Consider the following 10,542-nt stretch of genomic DNA (forward strand, 5'->3'; position numbering starts at 1 on the left):
CTTAAAGCAGATATCCTGTTCCTCCTCACTGGGGGGGAACTTTCAACTGGGGCCTCCAGCCACTTGCACTCATGTTCTCCAGCTGACAGAGATTTGAATCCCTACTGGGATGGCACTCCCAGAGGGAGAGATGGCCTGCCTTGTTTGCTGTTTGAGCAACTTAGTTGTTTCAGCCATTGGGCTCTGGGAAGTTCAAGTCAATCCAGGGCAGAATGGATCCCTCAACACAGCACAGCTCCTCAACCAAAATGTGGCCAGACTCCTTCTTTAACTGGGTCCCCAATCCCACTGGGTGTGTTCCTCCCAACCAGGGCCTCCAGCCACCTCTATGTGTGTTCTTCAGTCAACACAGAGCTGAATTCTTCCTGGGACAGTGCTCCCAGAGGGGTGGGGGTGGAGGGTAGGCCGCCATCTTTGCTATCTGGGCGACTTAGCTGTTCCAGCCTTTGGGCATTGGAGAGGCTGAGCTGATCAGGGGCAAAAATGATGCCCTAGCACAACAAAGCTGCTCTACCAAAACATGGTGTATTAGTCCATTTTCACGCTTTTGATAAAGATATGCCCGAGACTGGGCAATTTACAAAAGAAAGAGCTTTTATTATTATTATTATTATACTTTAAGTTCTAGGGTACATGTGCACAAAGTGCTGGTTTGTTTCATAAGTATACATGTGCCATGTTGGTTTGCTGCCCCCATCAACTCGTCATTTACATTAGGTATTTCTCCTAATGCTATCCCTCCCCCAGCCCCCCACCCTCCAACAGGCCCCAGTGTGTGATGTTCCTCTCCCTATACCCATGTGTTCTCATTGTTCGACTCCCACTTATGACTGAGAACATGTGGTGTTTGGTTTTCTGTCCTTGTGATATTTTGCTGAGAATGATGGTTTCCAGCTTCACCCATGTCCCTACAAAGGATATGAACTCATCCTTTTTTATGGCTGCATAGTATTTCACAGTTTCAGTGTGCCACATTTTCTTTATCCAGTCTATCATTGATGGACATTTGGGTTGGTTCCAAGTCTTTGCTATTGTGAATAATGCTGCAATAAACATATGTGAGCATGTATCTTTATAGTAGCATGATTTATAATCCTTTGGGTATAAACCCAGTAATGGGATTGCTGGGTCAAATGGTATTTCTGGTTCTAGATCCTTGAGGAATCACTGCACTATCTTCCACAATGCTTGAATTAATTTACACTCCCACCAACAGTGTAAAAGCATTCCTATTTCTCCACGTCTTCTCCAGCATCTGTTGTTTCCTGACTTTTTAATGATCGCCGTTCTAACTGGCATTAGATGGTATCTCATTGTGGTTTTGTTTGCATTTCTCTGATGACCAGTAATGATGAACATTTTTTCATATGTCTGTTGGCTGCATAAATGTCTTCTTTTGAGAAGTGTCTGTTCATATCCTTTGCCCACTTTTTGATGGGGTTGTTTGTTTCTTTCTTGTAAATCTGTTTAAGTTCTTTGTAGATTCTGGATATTAGCCCTTTGTCAGATGGATGGATTGCCAACATTTTCTCCCGTTATGTAGGTTGCCTGTTCACTCTGAAGATATATTCTTTTGCTGTGCAGAATCTCTTTAACTTAATTAGATCCCATTTGTCAATTTTGGCTTTTGTTGCCATTGCTTTTGGTGTTTTAGTCATGAAGTCTTTGCCAATGCCTATGTCCTGAATGGTATTGCCCAGGTTTTCTTCTAGGGTTTTTATGGTTTTAGGTCTAACATGTAAGTCTTTAATCCATTGTGAGTTAATTTTTGTGTAAGGTGTAAGGAAGGGTAGCTTTTGAATGTGTTTGCTCTTGCTTCTCTAGGTCTTTTAATTGTGATGTTAGGGTGTCAATTTTAGATCTTTCCTGCCTTCTCTTGTGGGCATTTAGTGCTGTAAATTTCCCTCTACACACTGCTTTAAATGTGTTCCAGAGATTCTGCTAGATTGTGTCTTAGTTCTCATAGGTTTCAAAAAACATCTTTATTTCTGCCTTCATTTTGTTATGTAGCCAGTAGTCATTCAGGAGCAGATTGTTCAGTTTCCACGTAGTTGTGTGGTTTTGAGTGAGTTTCTTAATCCTGAGTTCTAGTTTAATTGCACTGTGGTCTTAGAGGCAGTTTGTTGTGATTTCTGTTCTTTTACATTTGCTGAGGAGTGTTTTACTTTCAATTATATGGTCTATTTTAGAATAAATATGATGAGCTGCTGATTAGAATTTATATTCTATTGATTTGGGGTGGAGAGTTCTATAGATGTCTATTAGGTCCACTTGGTCCAGAGCTGAGTTCAAGTCCTGGATATCCTTTTTAATATTCTGTCTCATTGATCTGTCTAGTATTGACAGTGGAATGTTAAAGTCTCCCATTATTATTGTGTGGGAGTTTAAGTCTCTTTGTGGGTCTCTAAGAACTTGCTTTATGAATCTGGGTGCTCCTGTGTTGGGTGCATATATATTTAGGATAGTTAGGTCTTCTTGTTGAATTGATCCATTTACCAATATGTAATGGCCTTTTTTTTTTTTTCTCTTTTGATATTTTTGGTTTGAAGTCTGTTTTATCAGACACCAGGATTGCAACCCCTGCTTTTGTTTGCTCTTCAGTTGCTTGGTAGATCTTCCTCCATCCCTTTCTTTTGAGCCTATGTGTGTCTTTGCACAGGAGATGGATCTCTTGAATACAGCACTCTGATAGGTCTTGACTCTTTATGCAATTTGCCAGTCTGTGTCTTTCAGTTGGAGCACTTAGTCCATTTATATTTAAGGTTAATATTGTTATGTGTGAATTAGATTCTGTCACTGTGATGCTATCTGGTTATTTTGCCCATTAGTTGATGCAGTTTCTTCATAGCATTGACGGTCTTTACAATTTGGCATGTTTTTGTAGTGGCTGGTACCAGTTGTTTCTTTCCGTGTTTAGTGCTTCCTTCAGGAGCTCTTGTAAGGCATGCCTGGTGGTGACAAAATCTCTCAGCATTTGCTTGTCTGTAAATAATGTTATTTCTCTTTCATTTATGAAGCTTAGTTTGGCTGGATCTAAAATTCTGGGTTGAAAATTCTTTTCTTTATTAATGTTGAATATTGGCCTCCACTGTGTTCTGGCTTGTAGGGTTTCTGCAGAGAGATCCACTGTTAGTCTGATGGGCTTCCCTTTGTGGGTAATCCTACCTTTCTCTCTGGCTGCCCTTAATATTTTTTCCTTCATTTCAACCTTGGTGAATCTGATGATTATGTGTCTCGGGATTACTATTTTGAGGAGTATCTTTGTGGTGTTCTCTGTATTTCCTGAATTTGAATGTTGGCCTGCCTAGCTAGGTTGGGAAGTTCTCCTGGATAATACATTAAAGAGCATTTTGTAACTTGGTTCTATTCTCCCCTTCACTTTCTTTTTTTTTTTTTTTTTTTTTGAGACAGAGTCTCGCCCTGTAGCCCAGGCTGGAGTACAGTGGCGCAATCTCGGCTCACTGCAAGCTCCGCCTCCCGGGTTCACGCCATTCTCCTGCCTCAGCCTCTCCGAGTAGCTGGGACTACAGGTGCCCGCCACCACGCCCGGCTAATTTTTTTTTTTTTGTATTTTTAGTAGAGACGGGGTTTCACCGTGGTCTTGATCTCCTGACCTCGTGATCCGCCCGCCTCTGCCTCCCAAAGTGCTGGGATTACAAGCATGAGCCACTGCACCTGGCCCCTCCCCTTCACTTTCAGGTACACCAATCAAATGTAGATTTGGTCTTTTCACATAGTCCCATATTTTTTGGAGGCTTTGTTCATGTCTTTTCACTCTTTTTTCTCTAATCCTGTCTTCTCACTTTATTTCATTAATTTGATCTTCAATCACTGATATCCTTTCTTCTGCTTGATCGAATTGGCTATTGAAGCTTTTGTATGCTTTAAGAAGTTCTCGTACTGTGGTTTTCAGGTCCATTGGTCATTTAAGCTCTTCTAAACTGGTTATTCTGGTTAGTTATTCCTTTAACCATTTCCCAAGGCTTTTAGCTTCATTATGATGGGTTAGAACATGCTCCTTTAGCCTGGAGAAATTCATTATTACCGACCTTCTGAAGCCTACCTCTGTCAACTCGTCAAACTCATATTCCATCCAGTTTTGTTCCATTGCTGGCAAGGAATTGTGTTTCTTTGGAGGAGAAGCAGTGTTCTGGTTTTTGGAATTTTCAGCCTTTCTGCTCTAGTTTCTCCTCATCTTTGTGCTTTTGTCTACCTTTGGTCTTTGATGTTGGTGGCCTATGGAGGGTGTTTTGGTTTGGATGTCCTTTTTGTTGATGTTGATACTGTTCCTTTCTGTTTGTTAGTTTTCCTTCTAATGGACAGGCCTCTCAGCTGCAGATCTGTTGGAGTTTGCTAGAGGTCCACTCCAGACCGTTCGTCTGGGTATCACAAACGGAGGCTGCAGAACAGCAAATATTGCTGCCTGATATTTCCTCTGGAAGCTTTGTTGCAGAGGGACACCCACCTGTATGAGGTGTCTGTCAGCCCCTACTGGGAGGTGTCCTCCAATCAGGCTACATGGGGGTCAGCGACCCATTTGAGGTGGCAGTCTGTCCGTTATCGGATCTCGAATGCCATGGTGGGAGAACAACTGCTCTCTTCAGAGCTGTCAGGCAGGGAAGTTTAAGTCTGCAGAAACTGTCTGCTGCCATTTGTTCCAATATGCCCTGCCCCCAGATATGGAATCTCAAGAGGAGGTAGGCCTTGCTGAACTGTGGTGGGCTCCGCCCAGTTCAAGCTTTCCTGCTACTTTGATTACACTGGGAGCATAGAACTGCCTACTCAAGCCTCAGCAATAGTGGACGCCCCTTCCCCTGCCAAGCTCCAGCATTGTAGGTTAATCTCAGAGTGCTGCGCTAGCAGGGGGCAAGGTTCTATGGGCATGGGACCTGCCAAGCCAGGCATGGGGGGGAGTCTCCTGGTCTACTGGTTGTGAAGACTGGAGAAGGTGCAGTATTTGGGCAGGAGTGTACCATTCCACCAGGTACAGTCACTCATGGCTTCCTTTGGCTAGGAAAATGAAATCCCCCAATCCCTTGCACTTCTTGGATGATGCAACACCCCACCCTACTTCAGCTCACTCTCTGTGGGCTGCACCCACTGTCCAACCAGTTCCAATGAAATGAACCAGGTAGCTCAGTTGGAAATGCAGAAATCACCCATCATCTGCATTGATCTTGCTGGGAGCTGTAGACTGGAGCTGTTCCTATTCCACCATCTCTGAAGCAACTCCAAGAAAGAGGTTTATTGGACTTACAGTTCAACGTGGCTGGGGATGCCTCACAATCATGGTGGAAGGTGAAAGGCACCTCTCACATGGCAGCAGACAAGAGAGATTGTGCAGGGAAACTCCCATTTATAATAATCATCAGGTCTCGAGAGACTTACTATCATGAGAACAGGATGGGAGCGGCCTTCCCCCATGATTCAATTATGTCCCTCCTGGATCCTCCTACAATATGTGGAAATTCAAGAGGAGTTTTGGGTGGGGACATAGCCAAATCATATCACATGGCCAGACTTATGCTTTTTTTAAATTATACTTTAAGTTTTAGGGTACATGTGCACAATGTGCAGGTTTGTTACATATGTATACATGTGCCATGTTGGTGTGCTGTACCCATTAACTCGTCATTTAACATTAGGCATATCTCCTAATGCTATCCCTCCCCCGTGCCACCACCCCACAAATGGTCCCGGTGTGTGATGTTCCCTTTCCTGTGTCCATGTGTTCTCATTGTTCAATTCCCACCTATGAGTGAGAACATGCGGTGTTTGGTTTTTTGTCCTTGTGATAGTTTGCTTAGAATGATGGTTTCCAGCTTCATCCATGTCCCTACAAAGGACATGAACTCATCATTTTTTATGGCTGCATAGTATTCCATGGTGTATATGTGCCACATTTTCTTAATCTAGTTTATCATTGTTGGACATTTGGGTTGGTTCCAAGTCTTTGCTACTGTGAATAGTTCCACAATAAACATACATGTGCATGTGTCTTTATAGCAGCATGATTTATAGTCCTTTGGGTATATACCCAGTAAAGGGATGGCTGGGTCAAATGGAATTTCTAGTTCTAGATCCCTGAGGAATCACCAAACTGACTTCCACAATTGTTGAACTGGTTTACAGTCCCACCAACAGTGTAAAAGTGTTCCTATTTCTCCACATCCTCTCCAGCACCTGTTGTTTCTTGACTTTTTAATGATCGTCATTCTAACTGGTGTGAGATGGTATCTCATTTTGGTTTTGGTTTGCATTTCTCTGATGGCCAGTGACAATGAGCATTTTTGCATGTGTCTGTTGGTGGCATAAATGTCTTCTTTTGAGAAGTGTCTGTTCACGTCCTTCACCCACTTTTTGATGGAGTTGTTTGTTTTTTTCTTGTAAATTTGTTTAAGTTCATTGTAGATTCTGCATATTAGCCTGTTGTCAGATAAGTAGGTTGCGAAAATTTTCTCCCATTCTGTAGGTTGCCTGTTCACTCCGATGGTAGTTTCTTTTACTGTGCAGAGGCTCTTTAGTTTAATGAGATCCCATTTGTCAATTTTGGCTTTTGTTGCCATTGCTTTTGGTGTTTTAGACATGAAGTCCTTGCCCATGCCTATGTCCTGAATGGTATTGCCTAGGTTTTCTTCTAGGGTTTTTATGGTTTTATGTCTAACATTTAAGTCTTTAATCCATCTTGAATTAATTTTTGTATAAGGTGTAAGGAAGGGATCCAGTTTCAGCTTTCTACATATGGCTAGCCAGTTTTCCCAGCACCATTTATTAAATAAGGAACCCTTTCCTCATTGCTTGTTTTTGTCAGGTTTGTCAAAGATCAGATGGTTGTAGATATGCAGCATTATTTCTGAGGGCTCTGTTCTGTTCCATTGGTCTATATCTCTGTTGTGGTACCAGTATCATGCTGTTTTGGTTACTGTAGCCTTGTAGTATAGTTTGAAGCCTGGTAGTGTGATGCCTTCAGCTTTGTTCTTTTGGCTTAAGATTGACTTGGCAATGCTGGCTCTTTTTTGGTTCCATATGAACTTTAAAGTAGTTTTTTCCAATTCTGTGAAGAAAGTCATTGGTAGCTTGATGGAGATGGCATTGAATCTCTAAATAACCTTGGGCAGTATGGCCATTTTCATGATATTGATTCTTCCTACCCATGAGCATGGAATGTTCTTCAATTTGTTTGTATCCTCTTTTATTTCATTGAGCAGTGGTTTATAGTTCTCCTTGAAGAGGTCCTTCATGTCCCTTGTAAGTTAGATTCCTAGATATTTTATTCTCTTTGTAGCAATTGTGAATGGGAGTTCACTCATGATTTGGCTCTCTCCTTGTCTGTTATTGGTGTATAAGAATGCTTGTGATTTTTGTACATTGATTTTGTATCCTGAGACTTTACTGAAGTTGCCTATCAGCTTAAGGAGATTTTGGGCTGAGACGATGGGGTTTTCTAGATATACAATCATGTCATCTGCAAACACGGATAACTTAACTTCCTCTTTTCCTAATTGAATACCCTTTATTTCCTTCTCCTGCCTGATTGCCCTGACCAGAACTTCCAACACTATGTTGAATAGGAGTGGTGAGAGAGGGCATCCCTGTCTTGTGCCAGTTTTCAAAGGGAATGCTTCCAGTTTTTGCCCAGTTAGTATGATATTGGCTGTGGGTTTGTCATAGATAGCTCTTATTATTTTGAGATACATCCCATCAATACCTAATTTATTGAGAGTTTTTAGCATTAATGGTTGTTGAATTTGTGTCAAAGGCCTTTTCTGCATCTATTGAGATAATCATGTGGTTTTTGTCTTTGGTTCTGTTTATATGCTGGATTACATTTATTGATTTGGACATGTTGAACCAGCCTTGCATCCCAGGGATGAAGCCCACTTGATCATGGTGGAATATTTTTGATGTGCTGCTGGATTTGGTTTGCCAGTATTTTATTGAGGATTTTTGCATCAATGTTCATCAAGGATATTGGTCTAAGATTCTCTTTTTTGGTTGTGTTGCTGCCGGGCTTTGGTATCAGGATGATGCTGGCCTCATAAAATGAGTTAGGGAGGATTCCCTCTTTTTCTATTGATTGGAATAGTTTCAGAAGGAATGGTACAAGCTCTTCCTTGTACCTCTGGTAGAATTCGGTTGTGAATCCATCTGGTCCTGGACTGTTTTTGGTTGGTAAGCTATTAATTATTGCCTCAATTTCAGAGCCTGTTATTGGTCTATTCAGAGATTCAACTTCTTCCTGGTTTAGTCTTGGGAGGGTGTATGTGTCTAGGAACTTATCCATTTCATCTAGATTTTCTAGTTTATTTGCCTATAGGTGTTTATAGTACTCTCTGAAGCTAGTTTGTATATCTGTGAGATCAGTGGTGATATCCCCTTTATCATATTTTATTGCATCTATTTGATTCTCCTCTTTTCTTCTTTATTAGTCTTGCTAGCGGTCTATCAATTTTGTTGATCTTTTCAAAAATCCAGCCCCTGGATTCATTGATTTTTTTGAAGGGTTTTTTATGTCTCTATTTCCTTCAGTTCTGCTCTGATCTTAGTTATTTCTAGCCTTCTGCAAGCTTTTGAATGTGTTTGCTCTTGTTTCTCTATTTCTTTTAATTGTGATGTTAGGGTGTCAATTTTGGATCTTTCCTGCTTTCTCTTGTGGGCATTTAGTTCTATAAATTTCCCTCTACACACTGCTTTAAATGTGTCCCAGAGATTCCGGTATGTTGTGTCTTTTTTCTCGTTGGTTTCAAAGAACATCTTTATTTCTGCCTTCATTTCGTTATGTACCCAGTAGTCATTCAGGAGCAGGTTGTTCAGTTTTTTTACATTTGCTGAGTAGTGCTTTACTTCCAACTATGTGGTCAATTTTGGAAGAAGTGCCGTATGTTGCTGTGAAGAAAGTATATTCTGTTGATTTGGGGTGGAGAGTTCTGTAGATGTCTATTAGGTCCACTTGGTGCAGAGCTGAGTTCAATTCCTGGATGTCCATGTTAACTTTTGTCTCGTTGATCTGTCTAATTTTGACAGTGGGGTGTTAAAATCTCCCATTATTATTATGTGGGAATCTAAGTCTCTTTGTAGGTCTCTAAGGACTTGCTTTATGAATCTGGGTGCTCCTGTATTGGGTGCATATATATTTAGGATAGTTAGCTCTTCTTGTTGAATTGACCCCTTTCCCATTATGTAATGGCCTTCTTTGTCTCTTCTGATCTTTGTTGGTTTCAAGTCTGTTTTATCCAAGACTAGGATTGCAACCCTGTGTTTTTTTATTGTCCATTTGTTTGGCAGATCTTCCTCCATCCGTTTATTTTTAGCCTATGTGTGTCTCTGCATGTGAGATGGGTTTCCTGAATACAGCACACTGATAGGTCTTGACTCTTTATCCAATTTGCCAGTCTGTGTCTTTTAATTGGAGTATTTAGCCCATTTACATTTAAGGTTAATATTGTTATGTGTGAATTTGATCTGGTCATTATGAGGTTAGCTGGTTATTTTGTTAGTTAGTTGATGCAGTTTCTTCCTAGCCTCAATGGTCATTACAGTTTGGCATGTTTTTGCAGTGGCTGTTACTGGTTGTTTCTTTCCATGTTTAGTGCTTCCTTCAGGAGCTCTTGTAGGGCAGGCCTGTTGGTGACAAAGTCTCTCAGCATTTGCTTGTCCGTAAAGGGTTTTATTTCTCCTTCACTTATGAAGCTTAGTTTGGCTGGATATGAAATTCTGGGTTGAAAATTCTTTTCTTTAAGAATGTTGAATATTGGCCCCCACTCTCTTCTGGCTTGTAGAATTTCTGCCTAGAGATCCACTGTTAGTGTGATGGGCTTCCCTTTGTGGGTAACCTGACCTTTCTCTCTGGCTGCCCTTAACATTTTTTCCTTCATTTCAACTTTGGTGAGTCTGACAGTTATGTGTCTTTGAGTTGCTCTTCTCGAGGAGTATCTTTGTGACGTTCTGTGTATTTCCTGAATTTGAATGTTGGTCTGCCTTGCTAGATTGGGGATATTCTCCTGGATAATATCCTGCCAATTGTTTTCCAACTTGGTTCCATTCTCCCTGTCACTTTCAGGCACACCAATCAGACCTAGGTTTGGTCTTATCACATAGTCCCATATTTCTTGGAGAGTTTGTCCGTTTCTTTATATTCTTTTTTTCTCTAAACTTTTTGCTTCATTTCATTCGTTTGATCTTCTATCAGTGATACTCTTTCTTCCAGTTGATCGAATCAGCTACTGAGGCTTGTGCATTCATCATGTAATTCTAGTGCCTTGGTTTTCATCTCCATCAGGTCCTTTAAGGACTTCTGTGCATTGTTTATTTTAATTAGCCATTCATCTAATTTTTTTTCAATGTTTTTAACTTCTTTGCCATGGGTTCGAACTTCCTCCTTTAGCTTGGAGTAGTTTGATCATCTGAAGACTTCTTCTCTCAACTCGTCAAAGTCATTCTCCATCCAGCTTTGTTCCATTGCTAGTGAGGAGCTGTGTTCCTTTGCAGGAGGAGAGGCACTCTGATTTTTAGAGTTTCCAATTTTTCTGCTCTGTTTTTTTC

The sequence above is a fragment of the Hylobates moloch genome, unplaced genomic scaffold, assembly GCF_009828535.3.
Source record: "Hylobates moloch isolate HMO894 unplaced genomic scaffold, HMol_V3 SCAFFOLD_2, whole genome shotgun sequence".
In the NCBI taxonomy this organism is placed as follows: Eukaryota; Metazoa; Chordata; class Mammalia; order Primates; family Hylobatidae; genus Hylobates; species Hylobates moloch.